Source organism: Procambarus clarkii, chromosome 3 (assembly GCF_040958095.1).
Source record: "Procambarus clarkii isolate CNS0578487 chromosome 3, FALCON_Pclarkii_2.0, whole genome shotgun sequence".
In the NCBI taxonomy this organism is placed as follows: domain Eukaryota; kingdom Metazoa; phylum Arthropoda; class Malacostraca; order Decapoda; family Cambaridae; genus Procambarus; species Procambarus clarkii.
In genome coordinates this window covers 9,127,867-9,150,267 of record NC_091152.1, presented here as the reverse complement: position 1 = coordinate 9,150,267, position 22,401 = coordinate 9,127,867, and positions in this window count along the sequence as shown.

Genomic DNA, 22,401 nt, shown 5'->3' with positions numbered 1-22,401 from the left:
TGTCCAGGAAGAGTTTCAGACAAGGATTTACATATAAGAACAGGGTTTTGTAAATGTAGTTGACACAAGAGAATTTATGGAGTGAGATTATGTTTAGCATGTTTAGCGAGTTAAACATGGGGGCTGTGTGTTGTCTGAAAGCAGAATTTGATATTATTCTGATAGCAGATTTTTGCTGGGTGATGATGGACTTGAGGTGGTTTGTAGTGGTGGAACCCCATGCACAGATACTATAGTTGAGATAGGGATAGATTAGTGCATTATATAGAGAGATGAGACCAGAGTTAGGTACATAATATCTGATTTTGGAGAGTATACCAACTGTTTTAGAGACTTTCTTGGTTATGTGTTGTATGTGGGTACTGAAGTTGAGTCTCTTGTCTAGGAATAGGCCAAGAAACTTTCCATCATTTTTTATTGCTAATGTTTACATTGTCTATCTGAAGCTGAATTGCATTTGTAGATTTGCTTCCAAATAGGATGTAGTAGGTCTTTTCTATGTTAAGTGTTAGTTTGTTGGTTGACATCCATAAGTGGACTTTTTTTAGTTCATTATTAACAACATCATTTAGTGTATGTGGGTTGGGGTTGGAGTAGATGAAGGTAGTATCATCAGCAAACAAAATAGGTTTCAGAATGTTAGAGACATTAGACAGATCATTGATGTATATAAGAAATAGAAGAGGTCCCAAGATGCTGCCCTGTGGCACTCCAACGGTTATTGGTAGAATGGGAGAGGTTATTGTTGTCTCTTTCACCAGTCAACCGGGGGTTGACTGGTGAAAGAGACTAGCCACTGTGGTGAGGAGAGTGATCTGTGGAACCACACGAGGCTCCTGCCTAGGGCTTGCAACCCTAGTATCGGTCGTGGAGTGGCCTACGCAGCGGAGCTGATTGGAACCTGCCTGCTACAGGCTGGATTTGTGGTTGAAGGCCTCTACGATGGTGCACCCAGTGGGACTGTGATTTGGCTGGCCTGTGGCCAGGGTAGACTCGCCGAGAGAATCGAAGGATTCATCGTGGGCCACAAAGAAGAGAACCAGGGCTACTCATCGTGAGCACCGTGAAACATCCTGAGTCTTCGGAGGAAGACAAGTTATTGTACATAAGTGTAGTTATAGACCCAGCGAGTGACTGTGAGATATTTATTTATGGTGGTGAAATAATTATATATTTAATTTAGTGTATTTGTATCCCTTCCCCTTTAATTTACTTGCGTTACAGAACACACCCCTTGAAAGCCACTACTAACTTGGGGCCGGATACCCAAACTCTACTAACATCAGAGAAGAACCCCAGTTGCGACCCAATAGGGCCGTAACAGTTATATTATTGATGGCTACACATTGGTGTCTATCACTAAGATAGGATTGGATATAGTCCAGTGCATGGCCTCGGATTCCATAATGATAGAGTTTACATAAGAGGTAATCGTGATTAACAGTATCAAAGGCCTTTCTCAGGTCAATGAAGAGTCCAATCGGAAACTCATTTTTGTCAAGGGCTGAGTAAATTATATCAAAGAGACTAATAATTGCATCGTTGGTACTCTTTTGAGAGCGGAAGCCAAATTGACAGGAGCTAAGAATGTCGAATTTTACGAGATAGGAGTAGAGTTGTTTGTAGATAATTTTTTTCAAATATTTTTGATAGTATGGGTAGGTTCGATATTGGTCTATAGTTGTTTATGTCTGCCGGATTACCTCCTTTATGAACTGGCGTTACTCTTGCTTTTTTAAGGATATCAGGGAAGGTATGACACTCAAGGGATTTGTTGAACAGCAGAGCTATAGGTGGCGCAAGGGCATGGGAGGCGCTCTTGTATACAATGGATGGGATTTCACTGATGTTCCCAGCTTTGGTTTTTAGTGAGTGTATGATGGACACAACATCTGTCGGGCTGACTGGTGAGAGGAGAAGAGAGTTTGGATAGCTGCCTGAGAGATATGTGTCTGAGTCTCTGGGATTTTACTTGCAAGGTTAGCACCAATCGATGAAAAGAAGCTATTAAATTCATTCGCCATTTCTAAGTCTGATGACGGTGTAAGGCCATCCTTAGAGAGTGTTATCTGGTTATGGGAGTGTTGTTTAGTTCCTAGGATATTAGAGATGGTATTCCATGTGCTTTTCATGTTGCCTTTTGCTTCTTTGAATCTAGTCTCATAATATGAAAGTTTTGCTTTTCTTATGATACTGGTAAGCACTGATGAGTACCTTTTAACTACTTCCTTTGAAACTAGGCCACTCCTAAATTTCTTTTCATATTCATGTTTTTTGTTGATTGATTTAATTATGCCACTTGTGAGCCACGGGTTATTTTTTCTTTTATCAGTTACTTGTTTGGTAAGGAGGGGACAGTGAGTGTTGTAGAGGCTTAGAGTTTTGAAGAGAAAGAGGTTAGTTGATGAGTTTATATCCTGTGAATTATTAAATTCAGATTCCCAGTTAATATTGTGAAGTGCATTAGAGAGATTGCCTAAAGCTGATTCACTATGTAGCCTGAATGAAAGTTTCTTGGTTTCTGGTGGTGATGTGTCAACGTTTGCTATGAGGAAGGTAGGATAGTGGTCAGTTGTTCTGTCATAAATTACCCCAGATGTAAGGGGAGCTGTTATATTAGTCCATTGGTGATCCAGGGTAGTGGCAGATGTTTGAGTGACTCGGGTGGGCTTGGTGATTGTGGGGATTAGCATACAGGAGTGCATGCTGTTACGGAAATAGTCAACTTGAGGGTCGTTTTGAAGACCCAGGTCAATATTGAAGTCACCTCCCAGAATGATGTGATTTTTGTTGAGATTGTTATTTATGATAAGATTCCTTACATTGTCTGAGAATAAAGCTATGTTGGTATTAGGAAATCTATAGATGGCACCGATAGTCAGGGAGGATTTAAAGGATTTACTGGAGAACTTGGCAAAGGAATATTCACAATATTCATCTCTATCACTAATAACACTGTTGCAAATGAAGGTATCTTTGTAATATATTGCTGTACCACCACCTTTTTTATTAGGCCTGCAGTTATGAATGGCTTTATAACCAGCTAAATTATAGAGTTGGGTATAGTCATTACTTAGCCAAGTTTCTGTTAAAATGATGAATGATAATTTAGTACCTAGTGCTGTAAGTAGTGCATTTATATCATCAAAATGTTTACCAAGTGACCTAACATTTTGGTTGTAAACTGATAAGCAGGTGCTATTTAGGAGTTTGTTTTTTGCAATATTTGCTGTGTAATACCTGCAATAATGATGATCAATGTGCTGATTTGTGAGGATATGGGACAGAAGATTTCGATCAGGATCAATATCAGTAAGCATATAGATAAAATTATGTCACGATACAATAAGATAAGCAATTACAGGAACAGACAAATACTAAATCTGCTGTAAAATAGAAAGTAATTATAGCAAAACACAACAATACAATAATATAACAATACAATAGGAGTTTACAAAGTATTAAGTCTGCTAAAATTAGAGAATAATTATGGCAAAACACAACAATAAATGCAAGTAAACAAAAGAATTGAAACAATTAGATTTAGAATAAAGGTCACTAGATAGCCATGGAGGATACACAAGTTTAGTGGAGAGAACAAAAAAATCAGTAGAGACTGTCAAGATGAATATATAAAAAATTTGACAAATGATAATTGTAAAGTAAAATAATCTTAAAGATAATAAATTTTATTTAGCTTAGTTTTTAACCTATAATTAGTATGAACTTAATTAAGAGAACAAAATGAGATCAATAATTGATTTCAATAAATGACATAAATCAATACAATTAAATTTAAAATTTAAATGGAATAGGGTAAGATTAGATTTAAGAGTAAAATTTTACAATGAAACTGAGGTAGATGCTTGCATAAGTGCATTATAATTGAACCAATCACGACTATTCTGCTATCTACGTTGATGGACGGGTGCTGTGAGACGTAAATTGGTACGTGAGGAAGAGTTTAGGCCTTGGTAAAAAGGTAACTGGAAATATATCACATATGTACTAAATCACATTCAACATATTGACTTTAAGCATTAAGTCATATATGTGCTGTCTTGTGTGAGAACGGGTTGGTAAGGTAATGATCACTTAGGATGGACTGGGATGCTACATGTACTATGATAGGTGGGAGGCTAAGCTGCGTGAGGCTAGGATGCCCAGCCTGCCTTGTCTAGGCTGGGTTGGGCTAGGCAACACTAGGAAGGAGTCAACAAATCTCTGGAGTACCTTACTTTTCTTGATATCCTTAAAAAAGCAAGAATGATGCCATTTTATAAAGTAGGCGAGACAGCAGACATAAACAATTAAAGAAAAATATCAAATCTAATTATACTTTCAAAAAATATTTGATTTTTTTTTTAACAAACATCTCTCTTCCTACTTTGTAAAATTCAACATGAATACAAAGTCTCTGTTAGTTTGACTTCCGTTTCCAAAAGAGTATCAATGATGCCATTATTAGTTTGCCTGATATAATCTAAACAGCCCTTGAGAACAATGACTTCTCAATTGACCTAAGAAAGGCCTTTGATACTGTAAACCATAACTACCTCTTACTTAAAACTTCACCACTATGGTATTCAAGGTCTTGCTCTGGACTATATTCGTTCCTATCTCAGTGTCCACTGAAATAGGAAAAAATGTTCCTAAAAAATGTCCACTCAAGGATATCAACCAACCAACTTACACTAAACATAGAAAAAGACCTTCTACAGTTTATTTGGTAGAAAATTATATAATCAGATTCAACTTTAAATAGACAATGTTAACATTACCAATACAAATGAGTGGCAGTTCTTTGGCCTATACATAGATAAGACACTGAACTTCAGCACCCACATTCAGCACATAACCAAAAAGGTCTCAAAAATGGTCATATATACAAGAGTTCTTACATCTTGTACAGCCACTAGCACACATAGCATTTCAGGCAAGTCCTTAATCCTAATTTTCACACACACACACACATCCCTAGGAAGCAGCCCATAGCAGCTGTCTAACTCCCAGGAACTTATTTACTGTTAGGTGAACCAGATATAGAGAATAACCACAAAATGCTATCTTTATAAGAACTATGTAAAGCCAGTATTACGCGCAGCGTTTCAGACAATATATATATATACATATATATATGTACATATATATATATTGGTGTATACTGGCAGCAGGTTTTCTTTCAAACATGTTTCATTGAATATGACCGCATATTCTGTATTTATTATTTTCTGGTTTAGGGCTTCTATCCCTCTAACTATTTTCTTAGCATCAGGGCTTAATTGGAATAGGAGTTCTGCAAAACTCATTTTCGTACTTTTAAGGTGAAGAAAAGAAGTGATTTACTATAGAGTGTATTACACTTATTTGTATAATTTGCACGACGTTTCGAACCTCCATGGTTCATTCTCAAGTGAACAGATCTTACAATACTAGTTGATTTTATACCCGCATTAGGTCAGGTGATAATACAATGAAGGTGAAAAACATGGGGGGATACATAAGGGATAAACATAGGGGCTGCAGAAGGCTTATTGGCCCATACGAGGCATCTCCTATCTAAACACAAAGATTAATCCAGTGTAATTGGCCTGTTATGTTGGACATTGTCTTCTGTGTTGGCATCGATATGTTCTTGTCTTGTCCTTACTCTCATGGTGGGTAGAGTGAATAGTTCCGTGATTTGGGTGTTCATGGTAGGTCGCTCTATTCTTATGTGAATTGCCTCAAGAATTTGTAATCTTCTTGAATCTTGGGTTTTGTCTATTATGCAAGTATTCTTGTTCAACATTTCTCTTGTTAGAGTAATGTCATGGGCTTGTCTCATGTGATTCCTAGGGGCACCTGATTGAAGATGGCATGTCAAACGCCTCGTCAGCTTGGTCGACGTCATACCTATGTACTTACATTGAAGGTTACATCCTTCGTGGGGGCAAGTGTACATGTATACAACGCTTGACTGCTGTAGAGGGTTCTCCGTCGGCTTCGGGCTGTTTTTGATAAGGAGTTCGGAAGTCTTCTTGGTTTTGTAGAATATTATCAGGTTTATGTTTTGGTTAGGAGTAGTGCTTTTTACTCCTTTACGGATTATTTCTTTCATTATTCTTTCCTCTTTTATATGTTCACTGTGCATGGTTGATTTGTAATATAATTTTATTGGGGGTGTTGTGGTTTCTGTTCTAGGTTCTGAATTATACCAACGGTCCAAGTGTCTTCTTATAGCAGCGTTTATTTCCGCGTTGCTATATCCGTTGTTCACCAATACCTGAGTTACTCTTTCAAACTCTCTACTCACGTTGTTCCATTCAGAGCAGTGGGTAAGCGCTCGACGAATATAAGCATTGAGAACACTGGCTTTGTATCTTTGGGGGCACTCACTTCTACCGTTCAGGCATAATCCTATGTTGGTGGGCTTGGTATATACGTTGGTGCTTAAAGAGGTTCCTGTTTTTGTTATTAGTACATCCAAGAATGGCAGACTGTTATTTTCACTATTTTCATGTGTAAATCGGAGTACTGACTCTCTCTCTAGGTGTCTTTTTAGGTCAATTAGTTCATCTGAGTCTTTTACTATTACGAATATGTCATCTACATAACGGTAGTATACAGTTGGTTTTTGTCTGCTACTGAAGACCCATCCATCGAAGATAGGATGGGTCTCTTTCTAGGCGTTTAATGATGCATAAGCAACAGGGCTCCATTAAGGAACATATAATCTCTTCCCACAACCAAACCATCGCCAGAGAAATCCTAGTAAACAACACAGAAATCATCGATAGATACAGCGATAGCAGGCGGCTTGACGTTTGCGAGGCACTACACATCAAGAAGTCAACACCAGCAATCAACAGCCAATTATTGCACAACTATATTCTACCCACCTCAAGACTCCGCTCCAATATAGAAGCATCAAGAAATATGGACCAATAGGCTTTCTACACACTTCTATTCAATACCCATTGTTTGTGTTCTGTCTTGTGTTGATACTTTTAATACCCTATTAATATCCCCTCTTGTTCTGTCTTGTGTTAATGCCACATCACCCCTCCCACCTCACTCAAATGTAGATATAAAATCGGAGATACGTAAGTTGTAATCAGTTGTGTATTTGTGAACTAAAGTCTTTGAAAATGTAATAAGTTTTACGAAACGCGCCCGTGTCGCGTCAGACTAGAAATAAAAATGAATTTTAGAGAATTGATTTTTTATTTACCTCCAACAGTGAAGCGTAATGTACGAAAGATTGAGAAAATTCGTGATAGAATTATTAATCTTACTTTTTCGGTCATATTTAATAATATATGTCTACAGGAAAGACTGCTACCAAAATATACTAATATATATATATATATATATATATATATATATATATATATATATATATATATATATATATATATATATATATATATATATATATATATATATATGACCGAAAAAGTAAGATTAATAATTCTAACACGAATTTTCTCTATCTTTCTTACGTTTCTTTTCACTATTGACGGTAATTCAAAGATCAATTCTCCAAAATTCATTTTTATTTCTAGTCTGACGCGACACTTGAGCGCGTTTCGTAAAACTTATTACATTTTCAAAGACTTTAGTTTACAAACACACAACTGAAACTGAATAGAGCTTACATATCTTCGAGGTTTATATCTACATTTTAGTGAGGTGGATGAGGTGAAAAACGAACTTTCAACAATGGGTATTCAATGGGTATTAAATTTAAACACAAGACAGAACACGAAACAATGGGTATTGAATGGAAGTAATTGTAGAAATCCTATTGGTCCATATTTCTTGATGCTTCTATATTGGAGCGGAGTCTTGAAGTGGGTAGAATATAGTTGTGCATTAATTGGCTGTTGATTACTGGTGTTGACTTCTTGATGTGTAGTGCCTCGCAGACGTCAAGCCGCCTGCTATCGCTGTATCTATCAATGATTTCTGTGTTGTTAGCTAAAATTTCTCGGGTGATGGTTTGTTTGTGGGAAGAGATTATATGTTCCTTAATGGAGCCCTGTTGCTTATGCATCGTTAAACGCCTGGAAAAAAATGTTGTTGTCTTGCCTATATACTGTTTTTTTTTAGGCTTACAGTCCTCAAGAGGGCATTTGAAGGCATAGACGACGTTGGTCTCTTTTAAAGCGTTCTGCTTTGTGTCTGGAGACTTTCTCATGAGTAGGCTGGCCGTTTTTCTGGTTTTATAGTAAATCGTCAGTTGTATCTTCTGATTTTTCTCTGTAGGGATAACGTTTCTACTGACAATATCTTTCAGGACCCTTTCCTCCGTTTTATGGGCTGTGAAAAAGAAGTTCCTGTAAAATAGTCTAATAGGGGGTATAGGTGTTGTGTTAGTTGTCTCTTCTGAGGTTGCATGGCGTTTCACTTTCCTTCTTATGATGTCTTCCACGAAACCATTGGAGAAGCCGTTGTTGACTAGGACCTGCCTTACCCTACAGAGTTCTTCGTCGACTTGCTTCCATTCTGAGCTGTGGCTGAGGGCACGGTCGACATAAGTGTTAACAACACTCCTCTTGTACCTGTCCGGGCAGTCACTGTTGGCATTCAGTCACATTCCTATGTTTGTTTCCTTAGTGTAGACTGCAGTGTGGAAAACTCCGCTCCTTTCCATAACTGTTACATCTAGAAAGGGCAGCTTCCCATCCTTCTCCATCTCGTAAGTGAAACGCAACACAGAATTCTGCTCAAATGCCTCCTTCAGCTCCTGCAGATGTCTGACATCAGGTACCTGTGTAAAAATGTCATCAACATACCTGCAGTATATGGCCGGTTTCAAGTTCATGTCGACTAAGACTTTTTGCTCGATGGTACCCATGTAGAAGTTTGCAAACAGGACACCTAGAGGAGAACCCATGGCAACCCCATCTACTTGCTTATACATGTGTCCATCCGGGCTCAAGAAGGGTGCCTCTTTAGTACAAGCTTAGAGTAGTTTCCTTAGACTGTTTTCTGGTATGTCAAGAGGAGTACAGGCCGGATCACGGTACACTCTGTCGGCTATCATCCCGATTGTATCATCCACAGGTACGTTGGTAAACAGAGATTCTACGTCCAACGAGGCTCTTATCCCTGTGGCCCGTGTCCCCCGCAGCAAGTCAACAAATTCCTTTGGAGACTTCAGGCTGAAGGCGCAAGGGACATCAGGAGTCAGCAAGCCGTTGAGTCGTTTCGCCAGTCTGTACGTTGGTGTGGGTATCTGGCTGATGATTGGCCGAAGTGGGTTTCCAGGCTTGTGTGTCTTGACATTTCCATGCGCATATCCAGGTTTATATTCCCCAATATTCTTTGGCAGGTGGAGTCCAGATTTCTTGGCGTTCACAGTTTCGATCAATTTGTTGACCTTTGCTTTCAATTCGGCTGTAGTGTCCTTCGTTACCCTTTGGAATTTAGTTTGGTCAGAGAGTATGAGGTTCATTTTCGCCAGATATTCGTCTTTTTTAAGGATGACGTATATTGGCGACTTGTCGCCTCTCCTGACAACTATCTCCTTGTTCTTATGAAGGCTCTTAGCTGCCGCTTTGAGCTCGGGGGACAGTATGGTGCTTCTGTAGTTGCCTCGATTCTTTCCTCCTTCCGCAAAAAGTTCTGCTTGTAAGGAATCTTTGGTGGTGACCTTCTTTTGTGCTTCGAGGTCGAATATGTCGTCCAACAGAATCTCCAACTCCACTTTCCGGGCCATCTCACTCGGTCTGGACATAACGTAACAGTTTATACCCAGATTTAGGAGATTGACTTGGTCCTCAGTGAGGTTGATTCCTGCAAGGTTCAGGAAGCCATCTCTTGGTCGTGGAATTGCCATAGGTCCTCCATATAACGTTGTTAGTTTCTTGATTATCCTTGTTTCAGTGCTGAGGTGATGTCGGTCTGTGTGGATGTCAAGGTGTTGTTCAATGCGAGTACGGAGACTTTCGTCGATGTTGCTGTTTCTCCATTCGTTTGTGGCCTGAAGTAGTTGCGTTTTGTTGTCTTTGATTTCATTTTCTGCCTTGTATATCTGATCACGAATCAGATCTTTGCGATATTTTATCGTGAAGCCTTGATTCCTTGCTGCTGGGTCGTGCGTTTTAATATTAGTATATTTTGGTAGCAGTCTTTCCTGTAGACATATATTATTAAATATGACCGAAAAAGTAAGATTAATAATTCTAACACGAATTTTCTCTATCTTTCTTACGTTTCTTTTCACTGTTGACGGTAATTCAAAGATCAATTCTCCAAAATTCATATTTATGTCTAGTCTGACACGACACTTGAGCGCGTTTCGTAAAACTTATTACATTTTCAAAGACTTTAGTTTACAAACACACAACTGAAACTGAACAGAGCTTACACATCTTCGAGGTTTATATCTATATTTTAGGCAGGTGGATGAGGTGAAAAACGAACTTTCAACAATGGGTATTCAATGGGTATTAAATTCCAAATTTAATTTAAATTACTTTTTCGGTCATATTTAATAATATATGTCTACAGGAAAGACTGCTACCAAAATATACTAATATATATATAATATATATATATATATATATATATATATATATATATATATATATATATATATATATATATATATATATATATATATATATATATATATATATGTCGTACCTAGTAGCCAGAACGCACTTCTCAGCCTACTATGCAAGGGCCGATTTCCCTAATAAGCCAAGTATTCCTGAATTAATATATTTCTCAAATTTTTTTCTTATGAAATGATAAAGCTACCCATTTCATTATGTATGAGGTCAATTTTTTTTTATTACAGTTAAAATTAACGTAGATAAATGACCGAACCAAACCAACCCTACCTAACCTAACCTAACCTATCTTTATAGGTTAGGTAGCCGAAAAAATTAGTTTAGGTTATGTTAGGTAGGTTAGGTAGTCGAAAAAACATTAATTCATGAAAACTTGGCTTATTAGACAAATCGGACCTTGCATAGTAGGCCGAAAAGTGCGTTCTGGCTACTAGGTACGACATTATATACATATATATATATATATATATATATATATATATATATATATATATATATATATATATATATATACATATATATATATATATATATATATATATATATATATATATATATATATATATATATATAAGCCTATACTTGCATAAACCACAAGTGAAGATAAACAATCTTTGGACAACACCCACCAGTGGGACTCGAACCCAGAAAGCACAACTACCTTCCAGTAGCTGGCATAACTAGTATGCTTTAACCCACTACGCCATCAGACCTTACAAAAGAAGTAGATAGTTCGAGATATATATATCTCAAACATCTCTACCTCCCGAAGGCACCAGATGAGTGAGGGGTCAGTCTGCATTTTTCGTCAAGCCACTGTCAATGTGAGAGAACTCGTGTCCAGCTTATAAGCCTATACTTGCATAAACCACAAGTGAAGATAAACAATCTTTGGACAACACCCACCAGTGGGACTCGAACCCAGAAAGCACAACTACCTTCCAGTAGCTGGCATAACTAGTATGCTTTAACCCACTACGCCATCAGACCTTACAAAAGAAGTAGATAGTTCGAGATATATATATCTCAAACATCTCTACCTCCCGAAGGCACCAGATGAGTGAGGGGTCAGTCTGCATTTTTCGTCAAGCCACTGTCAATGTGAGAGAACTCGTGTCCAGCTTATAAGCCTATACTTGCATAAACCACAAGTGAAGATAAACAATCTTTGGACAACACCCACCAGTGGGACTCGAACCCAGAAAGCACAACTACCTTCCAGTAGCTGGCATAACTAGTATGCTTTAACCCACTACGCCATCAGACCTTACAAAAGAAGTAGATAGTTCGAGATATATATATCTCAAACATCTCTACCTCCCGAAGGCACCAGATGAGTGAGGGGTCAGTCTGCATTTTTCGTCAAGCCACTGTCAATGTGAGAGAACTCGTGTCCAGCTTATAAGCCTATACTTGCATAAACCACAAGTGAAGATAAACAATCTTTGGACAACACCCACCAGTGGGACTCGAACCCAGAAAGCACAACTACCTTCCAGTAGCTGGCATAACTAGTATGCTTTAACCCACTACGCCATCAGACCTTACAAAAGAAGTAGATAGTTCGAGATATATATATCTCAAACATCTCTACCTCCCGAAGGCACCAGATGAGTGAGGGGTCAGTCTGCATTTTTCGTCAAGCCACTGTCAATGTGAGAGAACTCGTGTCCAGCTTATAAGCCTATACTTGCATAAACCACAAGTGAAGATAAACAATCTTTGGACAACACCCACCAGTGGGACTCGAACCCAGAAAGCACAACTACCTTCCAGTAGCTGGCATAACTAGTATGCTTTAACCCACTACGCCATCAGACCTTACAAAAGAAGTAGATAGTTCGAGATATATATATCTCAAACATCTCTACCTCCCGAAGGCACCAGATGAGTGAGGGGTCAGTCTGCATTTTTCGTCAAGCCACTGTCAATGTGAGAGAACTCGTGTCCAGCTTATAAGCCTATACTTGCATAAACCACAAGTGAAGATAAACAATCTTTGGACAACACCCACCAGTGGGACTCGAACCCAGAAAGCACAACTACCTTCCAGTAGCTGGCATAACTAGTATGCTTTAACCCACTACGCCATCAGACCTTACAAAAGAAGTAGATAGTTCGAGATATATATATCTCAAACATCTCTACCTCCCGAAGGCACCAGATGAGTGAGGGGTCAGTCTGCATTTTTCGTCAAGCCACTGTCAATGTGAGAGAACTCGTGTCCAGCTTATAAGCCTATACTTGCATAAACCACAAGTGAAGATAAACAATCTTTGGACAACACCCACCAGTGGGACTCGAACCCAGAAAGCACAACTACCTTCCAGTAGCTGGCATAACTAGTATGCTTTAACCCACTACGCCATCAGACCTTACAAAAGAAGTAGATAGTTCGAGATATATATATCTCAAACATCTCTACCTCCCGAAGGCACCAGATGAGTGAGGGGTCAGTCTGCATTTTTCGTCAAGCCACTGTCAATGTGAGAGAACTCGTGTCCAGCTTATAAGCCTATACTTGCATAAACCACAAGTGAAGATAAACAATCTTTGGACAACACCCACCAGTGGGACTCGAACCCAGAAAGCACAACTACCTTCCAGTAGCTGGCATAACTAGTATGCTTTAACCCACTACGCCATCAGACCTTACAAAAGAAGTAGATAGTTCGAGATATATATATCTCAAACATCTCTACCTCCCGAAGGCACCAGATGAGTGAGGGGTCAGTCTGCATTTTTCGTCAAGCCACTGTCAATGTGAGAGAACTCGTGTCCAGCTTATAAGCCTATACTTGCATAAACCACAAGTGAAGATAAACAATCTTTGGACAACACCCACCAGTGGGACTCGAACCCAGAAAGCACAACTACCTTCCAGTAGCTGGCATAACTAGTATGCTTTAACCCACTACGCCATCAGACCTTACAAAAGAAGTAGATAGTTCGAGATATATATATCTCAAACATCTCTACCTCCCGAAGGCACCAGATGAGTGAGGGGTCAGTCTGCATTTTTCGTCAAGCCACTGTCAATGTGAGAGAACTCGTGTCCAGCTTATAAGCCTATACTTGCATAAACCACAAGTGAAGATAAACAATCTTTGGACAACACCCACCAGTGGGACTCGAACCCAGAAAGCACAACTACCTTCCAGTAGCTGGCATAACTAGTATGCTTTAACCCACTACGCCATCAGACCTTACAAAAGAAGTAGATAGTTCGAGATATATATATCTCAAACATCTCTACCTCCCGAAGGCACCAGATGAGTGAGGGGTCAGTCTGCATTTTTCGTCAAGCCACTGTCAATGTGAGAGAACTCGTGTCCAGCTTATAAGCCTATACTTGCATAAACCACAAGTGAAGATAAACAATCTTTGGACAACACCCACCAGTGGGACTCGAACCCAGAAAGCACAACTACCTTCCAGTAGCTGGCATAACTAGTATGCTTTAACCCACTACGCCATCAGACCTTACAAAAGAAGTAGATAGTTCGAGATATATATATCTCAAACATCTCTACCTCCCGAAGGCACCAGATGAGTGAGGGGTCAGTCTGCATTTTTCGTCAAGCCACTGTCAATGTGAGAGAACTCGTGTCCAGCTTATAAGCCTATACTTGCATAAACCACAAGTGAAGATAAACAATCTTTGGACAACACCCACCAGTGGGACTCGAACCCAGAAAGCACAACTACCTTCCAGTAGCTGGCATAACTAGTATGCTTTAACCCACTACGCCATCAGACCTTACAAAAGAAGTAGATAGTTCGAGATATATATATCTCAAACATCTCTACCTCCCGAAGGCACCAGATGAGTGAGGGGTCAGTCTGCATTTTTCGTCAAGCCACTGTCAATGTGAGAGAACTCGTGTCCAGCTTATAAGCCTATACTTGCATAAACCACAAGTGAAGATAAACAATCTTTGGACAACACCCACCAGTGGGACTCGAACCCAGAAAGCACAACTACCTTCCAGTAGCTGGCATAACTAGTATGCTTTAACCCACTACGCCATCAGACCTTACAAAAGAAGTAGATAGTTCGAGATATATATCTCAAACATCTCTACCTCCCGAAGGCACCAGATGAGTGAGGGGTCAGTCTGCATTTTTCGTCAAGCCACTGTCAATGTGAGAGAACTCGTGTCCAGCTTATAAGCCTATACTTGCATAAACCACAAGTGAAGATAAACAATCTTTGGACAACACCCACCAGTGGGACTCGAACCCAGAAAGCACAACTACCTTCCAGTAGCTGGCATAACTAGTATGCTTTAACCCACTACGCCATCAGACCTTACAAAAGAAGTAGATAGTTCGAGATATATATATCTCAAACATCTCTACCTCCCGAAGGCACCAGATGAGTGAGGGGTCAGTCTGCATTTTTCGTCAAGCCACTGTCAATGTGAGAGAACTCGTGTCCAGCTTATAAGCCTATACTTGCATAAACCACAAGTGAAGATAAACAATCTTTGGACAACACCCACCAGTGGGACTCGAACCCAGAAAGCACAACTACCTTCCAGTAGCTGGCATAACTAGTATGCTTTAACCCACTACGCCATCAGACCTTACAAAAGAAGTAGATAGTTCGAGATATATATATCTCAAACATCTCTACCTCCCGAAGGCACCAGATGAGTGAGGGGTCAGTCTGCATTTTTCGTCAAGCCACTGTCAATGTGAGAGAACTCGTGTCCAGCTTATAAGCCTATACTTGCATAAACCACAAGTGAAGATAAACAATCTTTGGACAACACCCACCAGTGGGACTCGAACCCAGAAAGCACAACTACCTTCCAGTAGCTGGCATAACTAGTATGCTTTAACCCACTACGCCATCAGACCTTACAAAAGAAGTAGATAGTTCGAGATATATATATCTCAAACATCTCTACCTCCCGAAGGCACCAGATGAGTGAGGGGTCAGTCTGCATTTTTCGTCAAGCCACTGTCAATGTGAGAGAACTCGTGTCCAGCTTATAAGCCTATACTTGCATAAACCACAAGTGAAGATAAACAATCTTTGGACAACACCCACCAGTGGGACTCGAACCCAGAAAGCACAACTACCTTCCAGTAGCTGGCATAACTAGTATGCTTTAACCCACTACGCCATCATACCTTACAAAAGAAGTAGATAGTTCGAGATATATATATCTCAAACATCTCTACCTCCCGAAGGCACCAGATGAGTGAGGGGTCAGTCTGCATTTTTCGTCAAGCCACTGTCAATGTGAGAGAACTCGTGTCCAGCTTATAAGCCTATACTTGCATAAACCACAAGTGAAGATAAACAATCTTTGGACAACACCCACCAGTGGGACTCGAACCCAGAAAGCACAACTACCTTCCAGTAGCTGGCATAACTAGTATGCTTTAACCCACTACGCCATCAGACCTTACAAAAGAAGTAGATAGTTCGAGATATATATATCTCAAACATCTCTACCTCCCGAAGGCACCAGATGAGTGAGGGGTCAGTCTGCATTTTTCGTCAAGCCACTGTCAATGTGAGAGAACTCGTGTCCAGCTTATAAGCCTATACTTGCATAAACCACAAGTGAAGATAAACAATCTTTGGACAACACCCACCAGTGGGACTCGAACCCAGAAAGCACAACTACCTTCCAGTAGCTGGCATAACTAGTATGCTTTAACCCACTACGCCATCAGACCTTACAAAAGAAGTAGATAGTTCGAGATATATATATCTCAAACATCTCTACCTCCCGAAGGCACCAGATGAGTGAGGGGTCAGTCTGCATTTTTCGTCAAGCCACTGTCAATGTGAGAGAACTCGTGTCCAGCTTATAAGCCTATACTTGCATAAACCACAAGTGAAGATAAACAATCTTTGGACAACACCCACCAGTGGGACTCGAACCCAGAAAGCACAACTACCTTCCAGTAGCTGGCATAACTAGTATGCTTTAACCCACTACGCCATCAGACCTTACAAAAGAAGTAGATAGTTCGAGATATATATATCTCAAACATCTCTACCTCCCGAAGGCACCAGATGAGTGAGGGGTCAGTCTGCATTTTTCGTCAAGCCACTGTCAATGTGAGAGAACTCGTGTCCAGCTTATAAGCCTATACTTGCATAAACCACAAGTGAAGATAAACAATCTTTGGACAACACCCACCAGTGGGACTCGAACCCAGAAAGCACAACTACCTTCCAGTAGCTGGCATAACTAGTATGCTTTAACCCACTACGCCATCAGACCTTACAAAAGAAGTAGATAGTTCGAGATATATATATCTCAAACATCTCTACCTCCCGAAGGCACCAGATGAGTGAGGGGTCAGTCTGCATTTTTCGTCAAGCCACTGTCAATGTGAGAGAACTCGTGTCCAGCTTATAAGCCTATACTTGCATAAACCACAAGTGAAGATAAACAATCTTTGGACAACACCCACCAGTGGGACTCGAACCCAGAAAGCACAACTACCTTCCAGTAGCTGGCATAACTAGTATGCTTTAACCCACTACGCCATCAGACCTTACAAAAGAAGTAGATAGTTCGAGATATATATATCTCAAACATCTCTACCTCCCGAAGGCACCAGATGAGTGAGGGGTCAGTCTGCATTTTTCGTCAAGCCACTGTCAATGTGAGAGAACTCGTGTCCAGCTTATAAGCCTATACTTGCATAAACCACAAGTGAAGATAAACAATCTTTGGACAACACCCACCAGTGGGACTCGAACCCAGAAAGCACAACTACCTTCCAGTAGCTGGCATAACTAGTATGCTTTAACCCACTACGCCATCAGACCTTACAAAAGAAGTAGATAGTTCGAGATATATATATCTCAAACATCTCTACCTCCCGAAGGCACCAGATGAGTGAGGGGTCAGTCTGCATTTTTCGTCAAGCCACTGTCAATGTGAGAGAACTCGTGTCCAGCTTATAAGCCTATACTTGCATAAACCACAAGTGAAGATAAACAATCTTTGGACAACACCCACCAGTGGGACTCGAACCCAGAAAGCACAACTACCTTCCAGTAGCTGGCATAACTAGTATGCTTTAACCCACTACGCCATCATACCTTACAAAAGAAGTAGATAGTTCGAGATATATATATCTCAAACATCTCTACCTCCCGAAGGCACCAGATGAGTGAGGGGTCAGTCTGCATTTTTCGTCAAGCCACTGTCAATGTGAGAGAACTCGTGTCCAGCTTATAAGCCTATACTTGCATAAACCACAAGTGAAGATAAACAATCTTTGGACAACACCCACCAGTGGGACTCGAACCCAGAAAGCACAACTACCTTCCAGTAGCTGGCATAACTAGTATGCTTTAACCCACTACGCCATCAGACCTTACAAAAGAAGTAGATAGTTCGAGATATATATATCTCAAACATCTCTACCTCCCGAAGGCACCAGATGAGTGAGGGGTCAGTCTGCATTTTTCGTCAAGCCACTGTCAATGTGAGAGAACTCGTGTCCAGCTTATAAGCCTATACTTGCATAAACCACAAGTGAAGATAAACAATCTTTGGACAACACCCACCAGTGGGACTCGAACCCAGAAAGCACAACTACCTTCCAGTAGCTGGCATAACTAGTATGCTTTAACCCACTACGCCATCAGACCTTACAAAAGAAGTAGATAGTTCGAGATATATATATCTCAAACATCTCTACCTCCCGAAGGCACCAGATGAGTGAGGGGTCAGTCTGCATTTTTCGTCAAGCCACTGTCAATGTGAGAGAACTCGTGTCCAGCTTATAAGCCTATACTTGCATAAACCACAAGTGAAGATAAACAATCTTTGGACAACACCCACCAGTGGGACTCGAACCCAGAAAGCACAACTACCTTCCAGTAGCTGGCATAACTAGTATGCTTTAACCCACTACGCCATCAGACCTTACAAAAGAAGTAGATAGTTCGAGATATATATATCTCAAACATCTCTTCCTCCCGAAGGCACCAGATGAGTGAGGGGTCAGTCTGCATTTTTCGTCAAGCCACTGTCAATGTGAGAGAACTCGTGTCCAGCTTATAAGCCTATACTTGCATAAACCACAAGTGAAGATAAACAATCTTTGGACAACACCCACCAGTGGGACTCGAACCCAGAAAGCACAACTACCTTCCAGTAGCTGGCATAACTAGTATGCTTTAACCCACTACGCCATCAGACCTTACAAAAGAAGTAGATAGTTCGAGATATATATATCTCAAACATCTCTACCTCCCGAAGGCACCAGATGAGTGAGGGGTCAGTCTGCATTTTTCGTCAAGCCACTGTCAATGTGAGAGAACTCGTGTCCAGCTTATAAGCCTATACTTGCATAAACCACAAGTGAAGATAAACAATCTTTGGACAACACCCACCAGTGGGACTCGAACCCAGAAAGCACAACTACCTTCCAGTAGCTGGCATAACTAGTATGCTTTAACCCACTACGCCATCAGACCTTACAAAAGAAGTAGATAGTTCGAGATATATATATCTCAAACATCTCTACCTCCCGAAGGCACCAGATGAGTGAGGGGTCAGTCTGCATTTTTCGTCAAGCCACTGTCAATGTGAGAGAACTCGTGTCCAGCTTATAAGCCTATACTTGCATAAACCACAAGTGAAGATAAACAATCTTTGGACAACACCCACCAGTGGGACTCGAACCCAGAAAGCACAACTACCTTCCAGTAGCTGGCATAACTAGTATGCTTTAACCCACTACGCCATCAGACCTTACACTTCTTAGCCTACTATGCAAGGCCCGATTTGCCTAATAAGCCAAGTTTTCATGAATTAATTGTTTTTTGACTACCTAACCTACCTAACCTAACCTAACCTAACTTTTTCGGCTACCTAACCTAACCTAACCTATAGAGATAGATTAGGTTAGGTTAGGTAGGGTTGGTTAGGTTCGGTCATATATCTACGTTAATTTTAACTCAAATATAAAATTTTTTACCTCATACATAATGCAATGGATAGCTTTTTCATTTCATAAGAAAAAAAATTGAGAAAATATATTTATTCAGGAAAACTTGGCTTATTAGGCAAATCGGGCCTTGCATAGTAGGCAGAGAAGTGCGATCTGGCTACTAGATACGACACACACATATATATATATATATATATATATATATATATATATATATATATATATATATATATATATGTCGTACCTAGTAGCCAGAACGCACTTTTATGCCTACTATGCAAGGCCCAATTTGCCTAATAAGCCAAGTTTTCATGAATTAATTGTTTTTCGACTACCTAACCTACCTAACCTAACCTAACTTTTTAGGCTACCTAACCTAACCTAACCTATAGAGATAGGTTAGGTTAGGTTAGGTAGGGTTGGTTAGGTTCGGTCATATATCTACGTTATTTTTAACTCCAATAAAAAAATTGACCTCATACGTAATGAAATGGGTATCTTTATCATTTCATAAGAAAAAAAATAGAGAAAATATAATAATTCAGGAAAACTTGGCTTATTAGGCAAAACGGGCCTTGCATAGTAGGCCGAGAAGTATATGCATATATATATATATATATATATATATATATATATATATATATATATATATATATATATATATATATATATATATATGTCGTACCTAGTAGCCAGAACGCACTTCTCAGCTTACTATGCCAGGCCCAATTTGCCTAATAAGCCAAGTTTTCATGAATTAATTGTTTTTCGACTACCTAACCTAACTTTTTCGGCTACCTAACCTAACCTAACCTATGAAGATAGGTTAGGTTAAGTTCGGTCATATATCTACGTAAATTTTAACTCCAATAAAAAAAATTGACCTCATACACAATGAAATGGGTAGCTTTATCATTTCATAACAAAAAAATTAGAGAAAATATATTGATTTAGGAAAACTTGGCTTATTAGGCAAATCGGGCCTTGCATAGAAGGCCGAGAAGTGCGTTCTGGCTACTAGGTACGACATATATATATATATATATATATATATATATATATATATATATATATATATATATATATATATATATATATATATATATATATATATATATATATGTCGTACCTTGTAGCCAGAATGCACTTCTCAGCCTACTTTGCAAGGCCCGATTTGCCTAATAAGCCAAGTTTTCATAAATTAATATATTTTCTCTACTTTTTTTCTTATGAAATGATAAAGCTACCCATTTCATTATGTATGAGGTCAATTTTTTTTATTGGAGTTAAAATTAACGTAGATATATGACCGAACCTAACCAACCCTACCTAACCTAACCTATCTTTATAGGTTAGGTTAGGTTAGGTAGTCGAAAATGTTAGGTTAGGTTAGGTTAGGTAGGTTAGGTAGTCGAAAAAGCATTAGTTCATGAAAACTTGGCGTATTAGGCAAATCGGGCCTTGCATAGTAGGCTGAGAAGTGCGTTCTGGCTACTAGGTACGACATATATATATATATATATATATATATATATATATATATATATATATATATATATATATATATATATATTTATATATATATATATATATATATATATATATATATATATATATACATATATATATATATATATATATGTCGTACCTAGTAGCCAGAACGCTCTTCTCAGCCTACTATGCAAGGCCCGATTTGCCTAATAAGCCAAGTTTTCATGAAATAATGTTTTTTCGACTACCTAACCTAACTTTTTCGGCTACCTAACCTAGCCTAACCTATAGAGATAGGTTAGGTTAGGTAGGGTTGGTTAGGTTCGGTCATATATCTACGTTAATTTTAACTTTAATTAAAAAAAAATTGACCTCATACATAATGAAATGGGTAGCTTTATCATTTCATAAGAAAAAATATATTAATTCAGGAAAACTTGGCTTATTAGGCAAATCGGGCCTTGCATAGTAGGCCGAGAAGTGCGTTCTGGCAATTAGGTACGACATATATATATAAATATATATATATATGTCGTACCTAGTAGCCAGAACTCACTTCTCAGCCTACTATGCAAGGCCAAATTTGCCTAGTAAGCCAAGTTTTCATGAATTAATTGTTTTTCGACTACCTAACCTACCTAACCTAACCTAACCTAACTTTTTCGGCTACCTAACCAAACCTAACCTATAAAGATAGGTTAGGTTAGGTTAGGTAGGGTTGGTTAAGTTCGGTCATATATCTACGTTAATTTTAACTCCAATAAAAAAAAATTGACCTCATACATAATGAAATGGGTAGCTTTATCATTTCATAAGAAAAAATTAGAAAAAATATATTAATTCAGGAAAACTTGGCTTATTAGGCAAATCGGGCCTTGAATAGTAGGCCAAAAAGTGAGTTCTGGCTACTAGGTACGACATATATATATATATATATATATATATATATATATATATATATATATATATATATATATATATATATATATAGGCAAGACTAGGTAAGGATATACTGGGATAGGCTTGGCTACGGTAGGCTAGGAAGAGGTAAACTAGGATAAGCAAGGCTGTGCAAGCACTATGCACAGCTAGAATGAACTATGCTCAGATGGTTTAAGCTGGGCTAGGTTAGGATAAGCTAAGCCATGCAGGGTCCGGGTTGACCAGTGGAGTCTAATGGTCTAACCTTCTAGCTAGTTTGGTGACCTAAATGCCTATCCCCAATCTTAAATACTAAATACCTGGATAACACAGGTGGCCTGTTGTTGTGTTGATTTAGGGGTGACGACGATCGTGGGATCGGATGCGCCCCACAGGTGGCCTGCACTATGCTTTCTAAGGCGTCCATCTCATAACAAAAACAAATCTGTGCATTCATACACAGAGACCCCGTGGTTATTCG